Below are 15,138 nucleotides of genomic sequence, written 5' to 3'. Positions count from 1 at the left end.
TTTTAATTTATAAGTTCTTATAAAAATTGTTTACACTTATATAGGCCTTGGTATTCTTTTTCTCCTGTGATTTAGGGCTATTGCAATGTAACATGGCTGCTATTATATATTTGCACAAGACAATATATATGTTAAACATAAATATTTATATAAACACATAATGGAAAGCATTATATAAAGTGGTCATATAGTTTATAAGCCATAACGATATATGCTTAATGAACATGTGAAGAATTGAGGCCCAGACAAGCTATTACTCAGCAAAAGTTACACGAGTAGTTCAAGACAAAATTAGGATTCCACTGAAGTCTGATTTTAAGTCTGGTGGAGGTCTTTCCATTTCATCCTGACTCCTTATAGTTAAGACCTGAGAGCACATATTCCTTAAGCATGTTGAGGTTGTCTTCATAACTTGCAGCAAGTTGTATTCTTTATAGAAATACAATTCACTCCTGTTCTGTTCTCAGCATGGTTCTTAAAAGTTTGCAAGACTCAGATATGTGTCTGAATCCCTTTCACACACTGTACAATTTCTCACTGTCAATGAGTATACTATATAGATCTTAACCTCAGAACCCTCTGTACACCATTTCTACTTCTTAGCTTCATGAGAAGGAAAATTCATGTGATTTCAGAGATTTAATGACAAACTCAACCTACCATTTCTACAATATCAGTGCCTGAAATCCTACACTTAGGCTTTTTTTTTTCCTTTGCAGTCTGACAGTGGCAAATACCTTCTGACATGATAGAGTGGATGAATTTTTCAGAAGCTTTCCTAAAAGCAGTTTGTATAGAGTACACAGAAAATGGGAAGGTTAAATGGGGAGCCCAAAAGGGCAAATGGGGGGCTTTTGTGGATGCTGTACTGCAGTAAATTACATACCACCCCTCCCTAAAAAGAAGATATGTTCAAGCCCTAACCCCAGGTATCTATGAACATGATCTTATTTGGAAATAAGATCTTTACAGATGAAATCAAGTTAAGAGGTAATCATAATGTAGATTAGAGTGCACTCTAAATCTCACCAGTAGTTTCTTAATAAGAGAAAGGAGATTTGGATAAGAGACAGAGACAAGGGAAAGACAAGAGGAAGAAGGTCACACAGCAAGGGAGGCACAGATTGGAATGATTCAGTCAAGCCAAGGAAATGTCAAGGATTGCCAGTCAAGAGGAGCTAGAAAGAGGCAAAGGATTTTTCCCTAGTTTTTTGAGAGAGCATGGCCTTGAGAACACCTTGATTTCAGACTTATAGCCTCAAGAAATGTGACAGAATAAATTCTTGCTCTTTTACACCATCCAGTTTGTAGTACTTGTTACTGCAAATGTAGGAAACTAATAAACCTGCTTCAATTTTAAGTTCATTAGAGATCATTTTGAGTTTGAAATTTAATCCCCTTCACTAATTAACACTCTTCAATTTGTGTTCCCCAAATATGTCATGATCCTATCATTTTTTGGCAATGCGGCCGTTGTAGAATGAAGGGCCCTTGTAGAATGCTCACAACTGGTCCAAAAGAGGGGGTGGGTTCACGGACATTAGCAAAAATCATTTTATATAATTTATATAGCCATCTACTACAACTTAATAGCAGCACAATTTCTAATAATGTCTCATAAGTAATAACACAGACTTTCTAAAAAGCCATTGCCTTCAAACTGTATGAACGCTCTGAATTCAACAGTCCTCGGGAGCTAAATAACTTGGAAGCATATTGTTAGGCAGCCCCAAGGTCACCGCAGAGGCTCACTCAATACCTAGTGAAATGGATCTCTCTTCCTTTACCAACCCTCAGCCAAGAAGGTTCTTATAACTTCATGGGGAAGAGGTAATGGGAAGTAGGCATGAAAGGAGGAGGGCAAACATGCTGTGGGCGATCTGGGTACCATAGCAACACCGCCTAGTTTACTACCTATTCTTAATGTTCCAAGTGAAATTGACCCTTGACCTCATTAGTGAAAACAGTGCTCTCTAAGATATCTACTTCGTTTAAAACTTATTTGGGGAGCTAACCCAGCCCCATGACATCCCCACGTATCTGCCAGGTACAGTGCCCAGTGCCCAATGAAATAAAGAAAGATCAAACGCCAATGAATGGTTCGTCACTGGGAGGCCTGTCCTGTGAGCACTACTAGTCGGATTCTCCAGAATAAAAGAAAATTCACGTCCAGCAGATGTAGTTTTCTTTCTGAGCTGTAAACCTAGACCATCGTTCCCATAGCTTATAATTCTCTCCACAGCAATTATAAAGGCCTGACAAGGTCCCTGCAACTGAAAGTGCTGAATAACTGACATAACCAAGATATCACCCAAACCTAGTAGATGTACATACTTCACGGGTCACAAGTCAGTAATGATATCGACATTCCGGTTTAATCTGTGACGAGATCTGAGTGTAACTGAGACACACTTAAATGAATATACAGATGAGATTTATTTTTATATGCTGCACGCTTGGATCCATGCCAGTCCCCTCTTCCCCCCGCCCGCTGCCCGGGCCTGCCCTTAGGGGCTCTGGGAGGCCCTACTCTAATAGCCGCGCGCCACCACCGCCTCCGCATCGCCTGCTTCCCCCACACATCCATCCCCGCAGGCGCTTCCTGGGGGCTTCCCTACCCGCTGTATGACCTGAGAGTTTCGGAAGCGCCAGGTCAGGAAGCGGGAGCGGCGCCGGACCCCAGCATGCCAGTGCCGCCTAACGCGCGCCCTCGCCCAGCGCCGGAGCGGCCCGTGGGCGGGAGCGAGCTGGCGACCAGGCCGGGCTGGGGGCCCAAGCGCCCCCAGAAGTGCGGGGCTTCCCCCACCCCCGGCGGCGACCCCACCTCCCGCCCCCGCTGCGTGCGCGCGTGTGTCTGTCTGTCTGTCTTGTTCTCGACGTCAGTTGGAATTTCCAGCCAGGAAGTGAGAGAGTGAGCGAGAGAGAAAGAGAGAGAAGTACACCAGCGAGCCGGGGCAGGAAGAGGAGGTTTCGCCACCGGAGCGGCCGGGCGACGCGCTGACAGCTTCCCCCTGCCGTTCCCGTCGTCCGGCCTCCCGCCGCCGGCCGCCCTCGGCCTGTACGCCGCCGCCGGCCCGGCTCCGAGAGCCCAGCGCAGCCCAGGCCGGAGACCCGCGGCCAGGAAGGCGGCACCGCCGCCGCCCGGCCACCGCGCTTCCCTCCGCCCGCGCTGCGGACATGGCGCGGCGCTGAGTGGCCCGGCCCGACCCGGCCCGGCGAGATCGCGCGCGCCCGCTCTCCAGACCCGCTCCGCACCCGGGCTCCTTCGGGCTCCGGCTCCGGCTGGCCGTTGCTCTTCCTTCTCCAACCCGCTGGCCCGTGCAGCGGCGGAGGGGGAGCCCACAGGCGCAGGGAGGCCGAGCGCGGACCCGCCACCAGGGTAAGCCAAACTCGGGCAAGTGGGGGCCACTCTGGGGACGTGTGGCCCGAGTCCCGCTGCCCACCCGCTCCGCGCCCCCGCTGCAGCACTTGGACTTCCTCATTCCAGCGCTAACCGCTGGGCTAGACCATGGGACAAGGTTGACAGTAGTTCAGAGACACATGGGATTGGCGACAAGGGGAAAAGGCACATCCGGACTTCGTAGGCGCTGGTCGGCCGAAGGGCCGCGGCCCTTCGCGGGCCGTCATTTCTCTTTAGGTGTCCACTGGCGGGAACGAGAGTCAGAGGGCAACTCTTGCAAACTTTTTTTTTTTTTTTTTTAAATCCCCACCTCCAGCCCCTGCTGGGAGGTGGGGGTGGCGAGAAGGCTGAGGTGCGCTGCGGTGCGGAGAGAGGGGAAGGTGGTTGGTGCAGTGCAGAGCCAGATTTCACCTAAGGGCGTTCCATGAAATGAAAGCAGAAGTGCTTGTCAGTCTTCTTGGCTAGGAAAAGCCCTTCCCAACTCCCAAAAATTGAACAGGAGATCCTAATCCTTCCTTTCCGACTTCTAAAAGAAGCCACCACTTCTTTCTACCTCTTACACACACACACACACACACACACACACACACACACACACACGACATCAAGCATTCACCTGCTAGAGGACCTGCATGATGATTTTCAAAAAACAAGAAGGGCCTAATACTAATCCTTCCACTTCTGGCATTTGAGAGAGAAAAGAAATTACCCACGGAGAGCACTGTTAGATACTTGATTATGTAAAACTCTTGGACAGTGGCACCATGCATTGTGCATGACCTCTGAAAAATATTGATATAAACAAAGCCTATCCGACATAGGTTTTCTAATGGTCTTTTAAAATAGACATCGATGGAGATGTTGGCCCTGGTTTATTGGTCTATTCTGAACCTTAAATGGAACTTAATGATACAGGATTCAATCATCAAGATTAAGACATTTTTATGGACTCTGTTAAGTAGAGCTTAACATTGCCACTTATGAAATAACCATATTTAACTCTTAGATTTTGTTATAAAACTCATAACTGAATAATGGCTGTGGTATTACTAAGATATTTAATAGCTGTGGTATCAACAAACTCTTGTACTAACTGATGATGTTTGGTAAATACTAAAACTTGGGATCAAGATGGCTCAATTAGTTTTCTAGCAGAATTCCTCAGCTGAATATTCTTGTGTATTCATATTTATTAAAACTTTATAAGGGAAACTGGATTAAAATAAAGCCTTTAACTTAAATTGTTTTTTCTGATTTTAACATTGTGCCTTCTAGAGATGAATCTTTTTAATGTTTGATATACTAAAAAAATTATGTCAATAACTTAAAGCATTTTTTGAGCTTATGAACTTGGAAAGATAGGAAATATAGAACTTTGTTTCCTGTAGCATTTTACATTTATCATTTAATTCAAGTGCTAAGATGAAGAGAACATATATAATGAATAGAAACATGAAATCTCCTGAAACTGTTCATCCATATCCAAATACCCAGAACTGCTAAATGTTCTCCTCACTTGTTTAGATAAAATGTCTTCCTGGGTTGCAGACTACTGAACAAACCTGAACACAAAGGAGGACTCATATGTAGATCAATGCTGGAATTAAAATGCTACTTGTTGGGAGAAGTAAACCACTTCTCAACTGTTTGAAAGACTCTTTAAGCAAAATAATATAATCCTATTGAAGGTTGGTGGCAATTTGACAACCTATTATCTTTGTTTTGAATTTACAGTTTTATCTTGTGTTCTGCAGTTGGCAATCACTTGAGCTGAGTAAATGTCCCTGTTTTTCAAACTCAGTAAATACTGGAGTATACATACAAAAACAGTCGTTCCCCTTTGTAAATACTGCTTTGATCTTTGCACTTCCTTTTTTACTTGAACCAAGATCATCTTTGATGACTTGAGTTGCATTTGGTTAAAAGCCCAATTAGTCTGAACTAGACATAACTCAGATTTAGTGATCATGTTCCTTACATTTTTCTTGTCATTGTTTCTTGAAACACATTGAAGCCAAATTGAGAAACCAAAGTTTCTGCAGACTGTTATTACTCTTTTAGACTTCCAAATAACTGATGAAGTAAGTTACTGCTTTGACTTTCAGGGATTGCTCACTGTGGTACGTAGGAGGTTTAGATAAGGGATTGGCAGCAGCGTGGATCTTGGACTATCATTCAATCAGCAAGCCCATATTTTACCTAATTTATGAGAGAGATAGTCCTCTGTTCAGAAGAGGTGAAAGTTTCTGGCTTCTGGGGGGAAGTGGTTTCTTCATAACCTTCATTAGTTTTGAACTTAAGCAAAGTAAGAAAAGTAGTTGACATTTTTAAACAATAAATTAAAATAATTAAATTGAGTTGCTTAGGGATTTTTTTCTTATAGCTGCTGTTGCTTTGCAGTGTTGGGGATCAAACCCAGGGCTTCACACATGCTCTCCCACCAGCTATGTATTGCAGCTCTGCCATTTGGATTTTGATGAAGTATTCAAAATATTATTTTCTTTTTTGTTTTCGGAACTTATTAGTAGATCTTCTGTTCTGAGTATAGAGATGCCTGCAGTAGGAATTATACCTGGAATGCAGATAGTTCATCAACAGAGTAAATACTCAAATTATATTCTTCTAGTCTACAGACTGAACAGGAGTCCCTGGAGCAGGAATGGATGTATAATGAATCCATGCAAAATTTCTCACTAATTTATTGTATTTTTAGTGGGAAGTTTGTGTTGTTTGGTTGGCTTATTGACTTTCTCTTTATAATATGAATTACATAAGGTCATGGGATTGTTATGTTAGAAGAAGATAGGGAGGAGGAAAAGAATACAATTTCAGAACTGGAGGACACTTCAAGATGTCTGCTCCTGCATCTACATTTATTTCTGATCAGGGCTAATTGACAAATGCTTCTTGGTAACCAGTAAACCACATTGGAACAATTTATCCTGTTTCTGGGAATTGATTCTGATTTGTGCTCTGCATCTCTCATAAGTGCTCAACCTAATTGTGGCATTCTCAGAGGTGAGCAGGTAAATCTTTAGAATTTATAGAAGATGTGAGGTTTTAAACAACTAGAAGCACTTATTCAGCCTCGGGAAGGATGCTTGGATCTTGTGGCACAGTCTCTCAAGTGAGTTTTGTCCTTGAATATGTGCATGTATGTGTGCATGTTGTGTGTGTAAGAGTAATATTTGAAATGACATAATTTCGCAGAGTTAATAGTTAAGGCAACATAACCAAGCCTTTTGTCTTTGTACTATTTCTTTAATGAGTATACAATGCCTTACTTTTAAATAAAGAGAGAAAAAGGAGAAAGTAGTAATATTATGTTCATAATGATGAAATTGCTTCATCTTTGGTCTCTGCTGTTTTAGAGGGTGTCCCTGGTGCAAATTAATAACCTCTCTTTTAGGTAGACCTGGCCTTGAAAATCAGCCAATTGTTTAGGAAGTAAATTGTGAAATAAAATTGTATTGCTTTGCCACAAAGAATTTAAAGCCTAATAGTTTTACATAAAAAGAGTATAGGGTGTAATTTGTTAAAGATTATAGAAACTATCAGAGTAGAGATTATGGATGAAAATATTAGTTTAGAGAACTAATCATAACCAATGTATTTTAAAATTTAAAAAGAAATCTATCAATATTCAATTCTTATGGCTTGTATAGTAACAAATGCAGATTTATCAGTAATACAAGTTTCATCTTCTTTAAGTCATTACCTGTTTTTGAAATTGAAATAATGATATATATGTTTTAATTATTCATTACAAATTGACTTGTTATTTTTCATTTCTCTTTCACCATTAGACCAAAAACCTTATCACCAGATTTTATTATGACTCATGCTGTCCACAAATATCAACAGTTTTAAACTATCTGTAGATGCTATTTCTTGAAACTGTGACAAAAATATTTGAACTTTAAAGAAGAATGTAGATGTCCTTGATGACTTAATCTTTTAAAGAACCTAAATTAATTTTAAAAGGAAAAAAGAAAAAAGCTATTTGAAAAAATCAAATCTATAGTTCCAGCTAAAAAGAAAGAATATCTAATTTAGACTGAAAAGAAATATCTGACACTTAGCACTGTGCTTGTTGGCACATGGTGAACAGTAAATGTTGAATGAATTAATTCATTTAAGTTGTTTTTGTTTCGCCTTTTTAAATGGGCATCCTTTTCTATGTGGAAAAAAATTATACATTTTTTTTCTTGCCTTCTGGTAAGAAAGAAGCCAAAAACATAGTTATTGCCTCCTAGACACTGTATTATCTAAAGTGCACTTGAAGATTTGTAGGACAAGTAAATTATTAAAAAGTACCCAATATCTTCCCAAAAGGAAGCATTTCATTCTGAAACAGAAGTTTATGAACTGAAAGTTGTTTTGTAGTTTCAAAGTTTTAGAGGCACTTGGTAAGTAAGGCAATAAAGTAATTTAAATGATAAATGGTGCACATAAAAGAGAAAAATGTTTCTTTTTGGCAAAGTTAGAATTTCTCTAAACTCCATTGAAACTGTAATTTCAATACTAGCATCTCCAAAAAAGGAAACAATGCTGTAAACACTGCTTTCTAATCTAAGGATTATTAACAGTTAGGTAAATTCATCCACCAAAAAATGCAAAGAAAATGTGTTATGATCTCCAGAATTAAACACTTGCCATCCATAAATCTGTGACCATTAGAAGTTCTAGATGGGAAACCTCAGAAACAAACGGGCAATTAGCAGGGTTTACAGTACTTTCCACGTTCATATTTTAATGGTTTTGCGACACTATAAAACCCGGACCTCCTCATAGTGAGGTTTGTGTGTATTATTTCTCAGTTGAAGCATTTTCAAAAAATTGACCTTGAAACTCTGCATCTGACTATTTATTCTTTGTGGATACAATTTAGAAATGAAATATACCTTTCAGACTACAAAAGAGCAAAATGGCAATACTCCTCATCCTTGCATTGTTGTGTCCCTGGAGAACCCTAAGACACTCTGCAGGAAGACAGAACCATTTAATTGAACACTACTCATTCAGCTTTGATGCCCACCTAATTCTTGCTCTGACCCTGACCTCTCTTTGTGTCCCTCACAAGCACATTTAAGTTTTTCCAATTAGTTTTAAAATTCAGTGTTTATATATATGTGTGTATTAAATCTTTTTGTTTGCCAACAAGCAAATTAAATGTGTACATATATAACAAGTACATTGTTAATCTCTCATTACTGAAAAGTACTCTGAAGGTGAATACCTGCACTATTTGTTCCTTAGAATAATAGAATAATCCAAGCACTTGCTTCTGCTTCTCCATGGGATGGCTATCAGAGAATGATAAATTTTGCTCTGTTCCATTACATGATCAGTTCCACTTCTGGGCATAAACAAAGCAAACGAATCTGTAACTCTGTCCTAATCTTCACTGTGCTATTCAAAAGTGTATGGAAAATTCATACATTTCATAGTGGACTTAAAAAAGCTAATGAACTTTATTTGGATGGGAATGTTTTTGATAAATGAGGCTCACTAGAGTTTCTAGGATAAATTTACTTTTTGAACTAAAGAAAGAACAAGACCTGCAAAAAGTTAAACACATTTCTAGAGAAAGATTAGAACATTAAAAAGAATTTATTGTTTTATTGTCTGATGCATTTTATTGGTTAAATAGCAGGCATTTCAAAAAGTATTATTTGTATTTTGTATCATCATGTGGTTTGAACTAGACAAACCATATTTGAATATCAGAGCATACTCATCCCTCATATTACCCTGCTACTGATTCTAACATACATCAAGCATGCAAAGAAGAAAAATTAGAAGTGATGACAGACTCCCTAATAAGTCTATATATTTATTGGTTCTCTGCCCAAGCCTGCAAATAATTTAAATAGTAAAAATAAATTACTTAATCATCTTAGAAAATATGCCCTCCAAGACAAGAATTTTAGGAATGCGAAAATGACTTAGTTCGAATGTCCTAACTCATGTTTTATTGATATTTGAAGTACTTCTACTAATTCTTAAGTATAGGTTTATTTTTTAAGGTTAACCCTACAAAATTGGGTGTTTGGTCTTTAAGACTTGATTTAAGTTCCACTGTCTTTTTCTTTAAATGAAGTATGGGCATCGTATTGAGGGAAAAGAAGAATTCTTTACAATTTACAGTTGTAGTGTAATGCTCTGCATATAATGCAAGCACTTTTATAAATTAGAAAATGAAAATCAAGATGATGTGTAAGATGGGAAGAAATATAAGAAATTTGAAGTGGAAAGGAAAAAACATGAAGAAGGTTAAGAATAAAATTAATTCGAATTTAATTGTGCTCTATTGGGTAATCAGGAAAGTACTTTAAGGGATTACATAAAATCATTGATTTACATAAAATCAGAACTGAAAACTGAATACAAAATCTAGGAAGTAGGAAAGATTTTTTTTTAATGCACTCAAATTGCTAATTTTAAACCAACCAGAAAACCTGGAAAAATACTTTTGGAGAAGACAGATTAAAATGAACCAAATATAGCCAGTTTTGTACCCTACTCATTTAATTCATGCATTCATTATGCTGCTAATACACATTAAGATATATAAGTATTATGTCTGCTTAGGTGTCTGTGTTATTAAGCCTAAGAGATTTGATAGATTTGGTCAAAACAAAGGATAATAAAAGAATAGATAAAGGATTAAGGGGAGAGCATCAACAAAATTAAGTCTTCAATGTGAAGATAAAATAATCTAGAAAATGAATCAGGTGGAGAGTGTTGTAGTGCACATCTGTAATCCCAGTGACTTGGGAAGCTGAGGCAGGAGAATTGCAGATTCAAAACCAGCCTCAGTAACTTAGAGAGGTCCTAAGCAATTTCATGAGACCCTGTCTCAAAATAAAAAATAAAAAGGGCTGTGGATGTGGCCCAGTGTTAAAGAACCCCTGGGCTCAAACCCCAGTGCCAAGAAAGTAAAAACTAAAAAGTAAATAAATAAATAAATCAGAATTCCAGAGAAAAGGATCATTTACATATCACATGGTTAAAGGAGGAGGGGTTATAGTGAAGAGATCAGAGAGGCTGTCCATCAATAGAACTGTTTTGTAGGCATTCATGGCATAATATCTTATTTTAGATAAATTGAAAACCATGGACCCTCTCCTTATATTCTAAGAGCATGTTAGAAGTTTGTTGTGATTTAGTAAACATCAGTACACCTGGGAAATTAAATTTAAAAGCATGTTATCTGGTCACAATTAAATGTACTTCCTTGCTCTTGTACCGTATTGTAGCATCCGTTTGACACGTTTTGATGGTTTCTCTCCCTGAGTTTACCCAATTTCCCATGTAAGACATTTAACTAAATTTAACAAGCACACAGAACCTTTTAAATATTTCCTGATTATTTTAGAACATTACATTATCAGTTGTTTACCCTGCAATTATGGTTCTTTTTTATGATGGGTGGGGAAAGTATCCTGTTTCTTTTAGAAAGTCTACTGTAATAATTAAATCGGAGTTAGTCCAAGTTGTTTGGAGAGGTAGTTTAATCCCATTGTGAAACAGATGGGTGATTTTTTTTTTTAGGTGATTGTTCTGTATTTACTAAATATTTGTTAAACTATAGAAGTCTAGCCATTCCAGGCAATCCTAGAAAAAGATCTGATTGCTAAGGCACTCAGGTGTCTTCACCAGGAGATATTTTAATATGCAATGTTAAATTTATCACCCACATTGTTACCCCAGCACGTTAGGGAATGCAGTTTGTAGCCCACTGTGATCCATGCAGTGGGTTTCCCAAGCTAGCAAACTCATAGCCCTTCCTTCTTACTCACTCATGGTCTCCTTCAGTCTGTCAAGTTCTATCAAGTCAACCTTCTCAACCCAGTGTCCATATCTTCCTCCACGAGTTTCTAGCTTCTGTTTCTGCCATGTCTCCTGACATCATTTCCTGCTTCCTCATGCATCTTTCTTTTCTGTGTAAGGGTGAGCTTTCTAAAGTGCAAGTCTGACCGGGTCATTGTCTTTAATTTCTGAAGTGAACTCAGTTGTACTCACAAGTGGATTCCTGCATACCTCATGTCCCATCCGTACTCCTCACCATCCCCAAGTCCTTCTTATCAGCTGTCATGTCTTTATCCTCCTTCTGTTTTTCCACTTTGGATGCCTTTGCATGTGCCCTCCCTGTGCAAGAATACCCCTCCTTCTGACCACAATTCTCAGGTCTGGTCTGGTAGCATCACCGCCTCTGCAACCCTCCTTTCTCACTCTCCCTGACCTCTCCATCAGGAATTACCTTGTCCCAGTCTGTGTTATTTGTACCAAAAAAGGAAACATCTTGAGGGCAGGAATTTATCTTATTTACTTTTTATCTGCTCAATATCCATGTTTGCTGAATGAATAAGTAACTGAACAAAATACTAGGAAATGATGCTACTGTTTAAGCTCTGTGCCTCAAGTTAATAAACTTCTCTGTAAAAAAAACAAAAAAAACAAACAAAAAAAAAAAGGGGGTTAGACTAAATGGGCATCTATGTCTAAAACAATTTGTTTCTTTGAAGTAGTAGCATTAATTGGAAGACTTCAAATTTGCCTACTATATTGAGATAGATTGACTTAAGAAAAATACTTGAATAGTAACAAAGTCTATTTTTGATTATCAATATAAATATATGATCAATGGTCTATTTTATGGATGATAATTATAATCTTTGGTCCCAATCTAATTTCTTCCTGACATTGAGATATTTTATTCTTAACTATTCTCTCACTAATATTTCTCCAAAGACACTCATGGCAAACTTGAGACTGAAATTGAATATAAAATTTAATATTTGACTCCAAATCAATTCTAGGTCTCATTTATTATCTCTTTATTTGGAGGTGGAAAAAGGGGTAGTGATAGTAGTCTGAGCTGACTCCTCATCTGTCATAGAAAGAATGTCTAAGATTGATAAATCAAGAGAAAAGATATAATATTATTGGATATATGAATAAATCCATCAGATAAACCAAACAGAAAGTTGAGTATTAAAAAGATAGTATCTTGGACTGGGGATATAGCTCAGTTGGTAGAGTGCTTGCCTCGTGTGCACAAGGCCCTGGGTTCAATTCCAGCCCCAAAAAAAGAAAAAAGAAAAAGAAAGATAAGGGAAACTTTGGTATTTATGTGTTTCCATCTTTGTATGATAAAAAATTTTGTTATTATATTCTTCTTTATTTTCCCTCAGCTTTATTACAGTGCAGTTGAAAAATAAAAATTACAATATTTTTGTTGTACAAGGTTATGTTTTTATATATCTGTGTGTGCGTGTGTGTGTGTGTGTGAGAGAGAGAGAGAGAGAGAGAGTGAATGATTAAATCAAGCAAATCAAGAAAATTAACATAAGTAGGATTTTAGTTTTTTAGCAGTAATTCATTTAAGTGTATGTCAAGATAGTTTTATGTGCTGGGCACAGATCTGAGTACTGGGAACGCAATGCTGAGTGGAACAGAAATCTAGAATATCAGGGAACTTAGGTCATATAATGTTTCTTGTTTTTACATTTTTTTTTTTTTAGTAATCCTTTTTAAATTGAGGAATCACCTAACCAGAAAGTGCACAGATTATAATGGTCCACCTTTAAAGGCTTATCTCACTGTGAGACACTTAACCTAGGTGGTGGTCAAGGATTAGAAACTGCCATACCACAAAAGCCCCCTACTACCCCTTCTTAGTCAGGACCCCACCCTCCGCTCATATGAAAATTTCCATGAATGACTTGGATTACGTGTGCCTTACTTCCATGACTCATAAGACAATCAAGAGTTCACTGAATGAATTCATAACTCCGAAGTGCCAATAATGAGCTTCACAGAAACAAGAACTCTGCTATGGATAAAGACCCCACACCAAACAAAATATTTTTTGCCTAAGACATTAGTAAAAATATAGAACAAATCACATTCTCACATTAATTTATCATTTATGGATTTAAGACTAAAATTATGTTTATTACAAAGTTGTCAGGGTCACTGACCGAGACTTGGAAGAAATAAGTATGCACATCTCATTCTCTCAATGTAAGACAGTGTAGTTCATCTCTTCCTAGAGCTTTATCTATATGAGTGGTCAGTGTGGAAAGGGCTCCATAACTGGATCTAAGGACAGAAAGCTCCCCGTGTAAGGCCTGATTTTGATCCCTGCAAATCATTAAATTTTTATATGTGTAATTGGAAGGTCCTTGTTGTGATTGTTCCCTCAAGGGAGCCCTTTCTCCCTCCAGGCTGATGGTAGCCATTACCATAGAACCAAACACTGCTGGTTCACATGATGAATCATTTTCTTTTAAAACATAAAGGACAAGGGGCTGGGGGTGTGGCTCTGTGGTAGAGCACTTGTCTATCTTGTGTGAAGCCCTAGGTTTTATCTCTAGCACTGCTAAAAAACAAAGGGTATATTTTTATAGATTTTTGAGGATTAACAAAGTGAAAATCCAAAATAAGTCATATTCAGAGTCAAGAGAAAAGGATTTGTTTCTCTATATTTGAACAAAAGAATACTAGTCTCTAACTCATAATCCATGAGGTCTACTTCTACCTTAATTTGATAATATAAATTCTTCAAAATGGTACTAAAGGCAAGACTTCAAAATTAAATTGTAATACTTATTTTTTTAGGGAAGGAAAAACATCTGTAACATTAGAAAAGTTAGAAGCAAAAAGTCAGAACAAAGTTCAGTATATTAAATCTTTTTTTAATTACACCTGAATAAAATACTTCAAATCATAAGTAGATGCATTGAATTGGTTTTTTTGGAGGAAATGGAAAGCAGGACTGTATCAAGAGTGACTTTAGTGATAACGTAAGTTTTAATCTAATTTGCTATAATCCACAGAGAACTTCTACAGCTACACGAATTATTCTCAGCAGGTTTTGTCCTACTATAATATTAATAAAATGAATTTTATTTAGAATGGAATCTTCCATTTGATATAAGTGACACAGTAATTAAAAAGTGTCCAAAACATCTTTTTGATCCTGTGAATGTTAGCTGTGATTAAGAACACAACCATAGGCGAAGATTTGTTTCTCATGGAACGCTCTGGAATGCATTCTAATCACTTCACTCAGAAAATCCCTGTCCCCCTTGGTTATAGTGAACATGATATGGCAGGAATTTAGGTGTTTCTTTCAGACAGGGTGAATGAGGTTATATTTATTACATTTAATTGATTCTAAGAAGCACTTTCCCCCCTTTGACTTAATTACATATGTTGAGGACTTTATTGATATCTTCCTGTTTAAATTAGTTTCTGGTTTTATTTCATTATGTTTAGGTAACATACTATATTAGTCAAATGTCAGTATAATGAAATACTTGAGGTGATTTACTTATAAGAAGCAAAGGTTTTTTTGGTTCATGATTTTGGAGGTTCCAGTTCCCAGTCAAGTGGCTTATTATTTTGGGCCTCTAACAAGGAAGTAGTCAGGGTGGGAGCACATGGCAGTGAAAACCACTTACCCATCAACCAAGATGCAAAAGGGAAGAAAGAATGAACCAGGATCCACAGTCTCCTTCAAGTGACATTAAGGATGTTCCAGTAGGCCCCACCTCCTAAAAGTTCACCACCTCCCAATGTTACCACCCTGGGGACAAAGCCTTTATTTATATTTAACATATGAACCTTTAGAAGGCCCTTAGCCAAACCATAGCCCGTACTTTGCATGCTTTATCTGAAATTTATATAGACTTGTTTTATAGCCCAGTGTGTGGTCTCTCTTTGGG

At 38.0% G+C, this 15,138-nt stretch overlaps 1 protein-coding gene across 12 annotated transcripts in view; it reads left to right on the top strand.

Moving 5' to 3' along the window:
- Positions 1 to 15,138, top strand: part of NFKB1 (nuclear factor kappa B subunit 1) — a 199,013-nt gene that overhangs the window by 80,224 nt on the left and 103,651 nt on the right. For 2 of the 12 annotated variants that reach the window (XM_079154679.1, XM_079154678.1), the window contains exon 1: positions 3,240 to 3,379. The exons of the other annotated variants lie outside the window; for them this stretch is intronic. The gene's annotated coding sequence lies outside the window, so the exon portion shown is untranslated. Of the gene's footprint in view, positions 1 to 3,239; positions 3,380 to 15,138 lie in introns of those variants that run through there. 12 annotated transcript variants of the gene reach the window in all.

The sequence above is a fragment of the Sciurus vulgaris genome, assembly GCF_902686455.1.
Source record: "Sciurus vulgaris genome assembly, chromosome: 9".
Taxonomy (NCBI): domain Eukaryota; kingdom Metazoa; phylum Chordata; class Mammalia; order Rodentia; family Sciuridae; genus Sciurus; species Sciurus vulgaris.
Note: the sequence above shows the minus strand (reverse complement) of the source record. Positions and strands in the feature narration are given on the sequence as shown.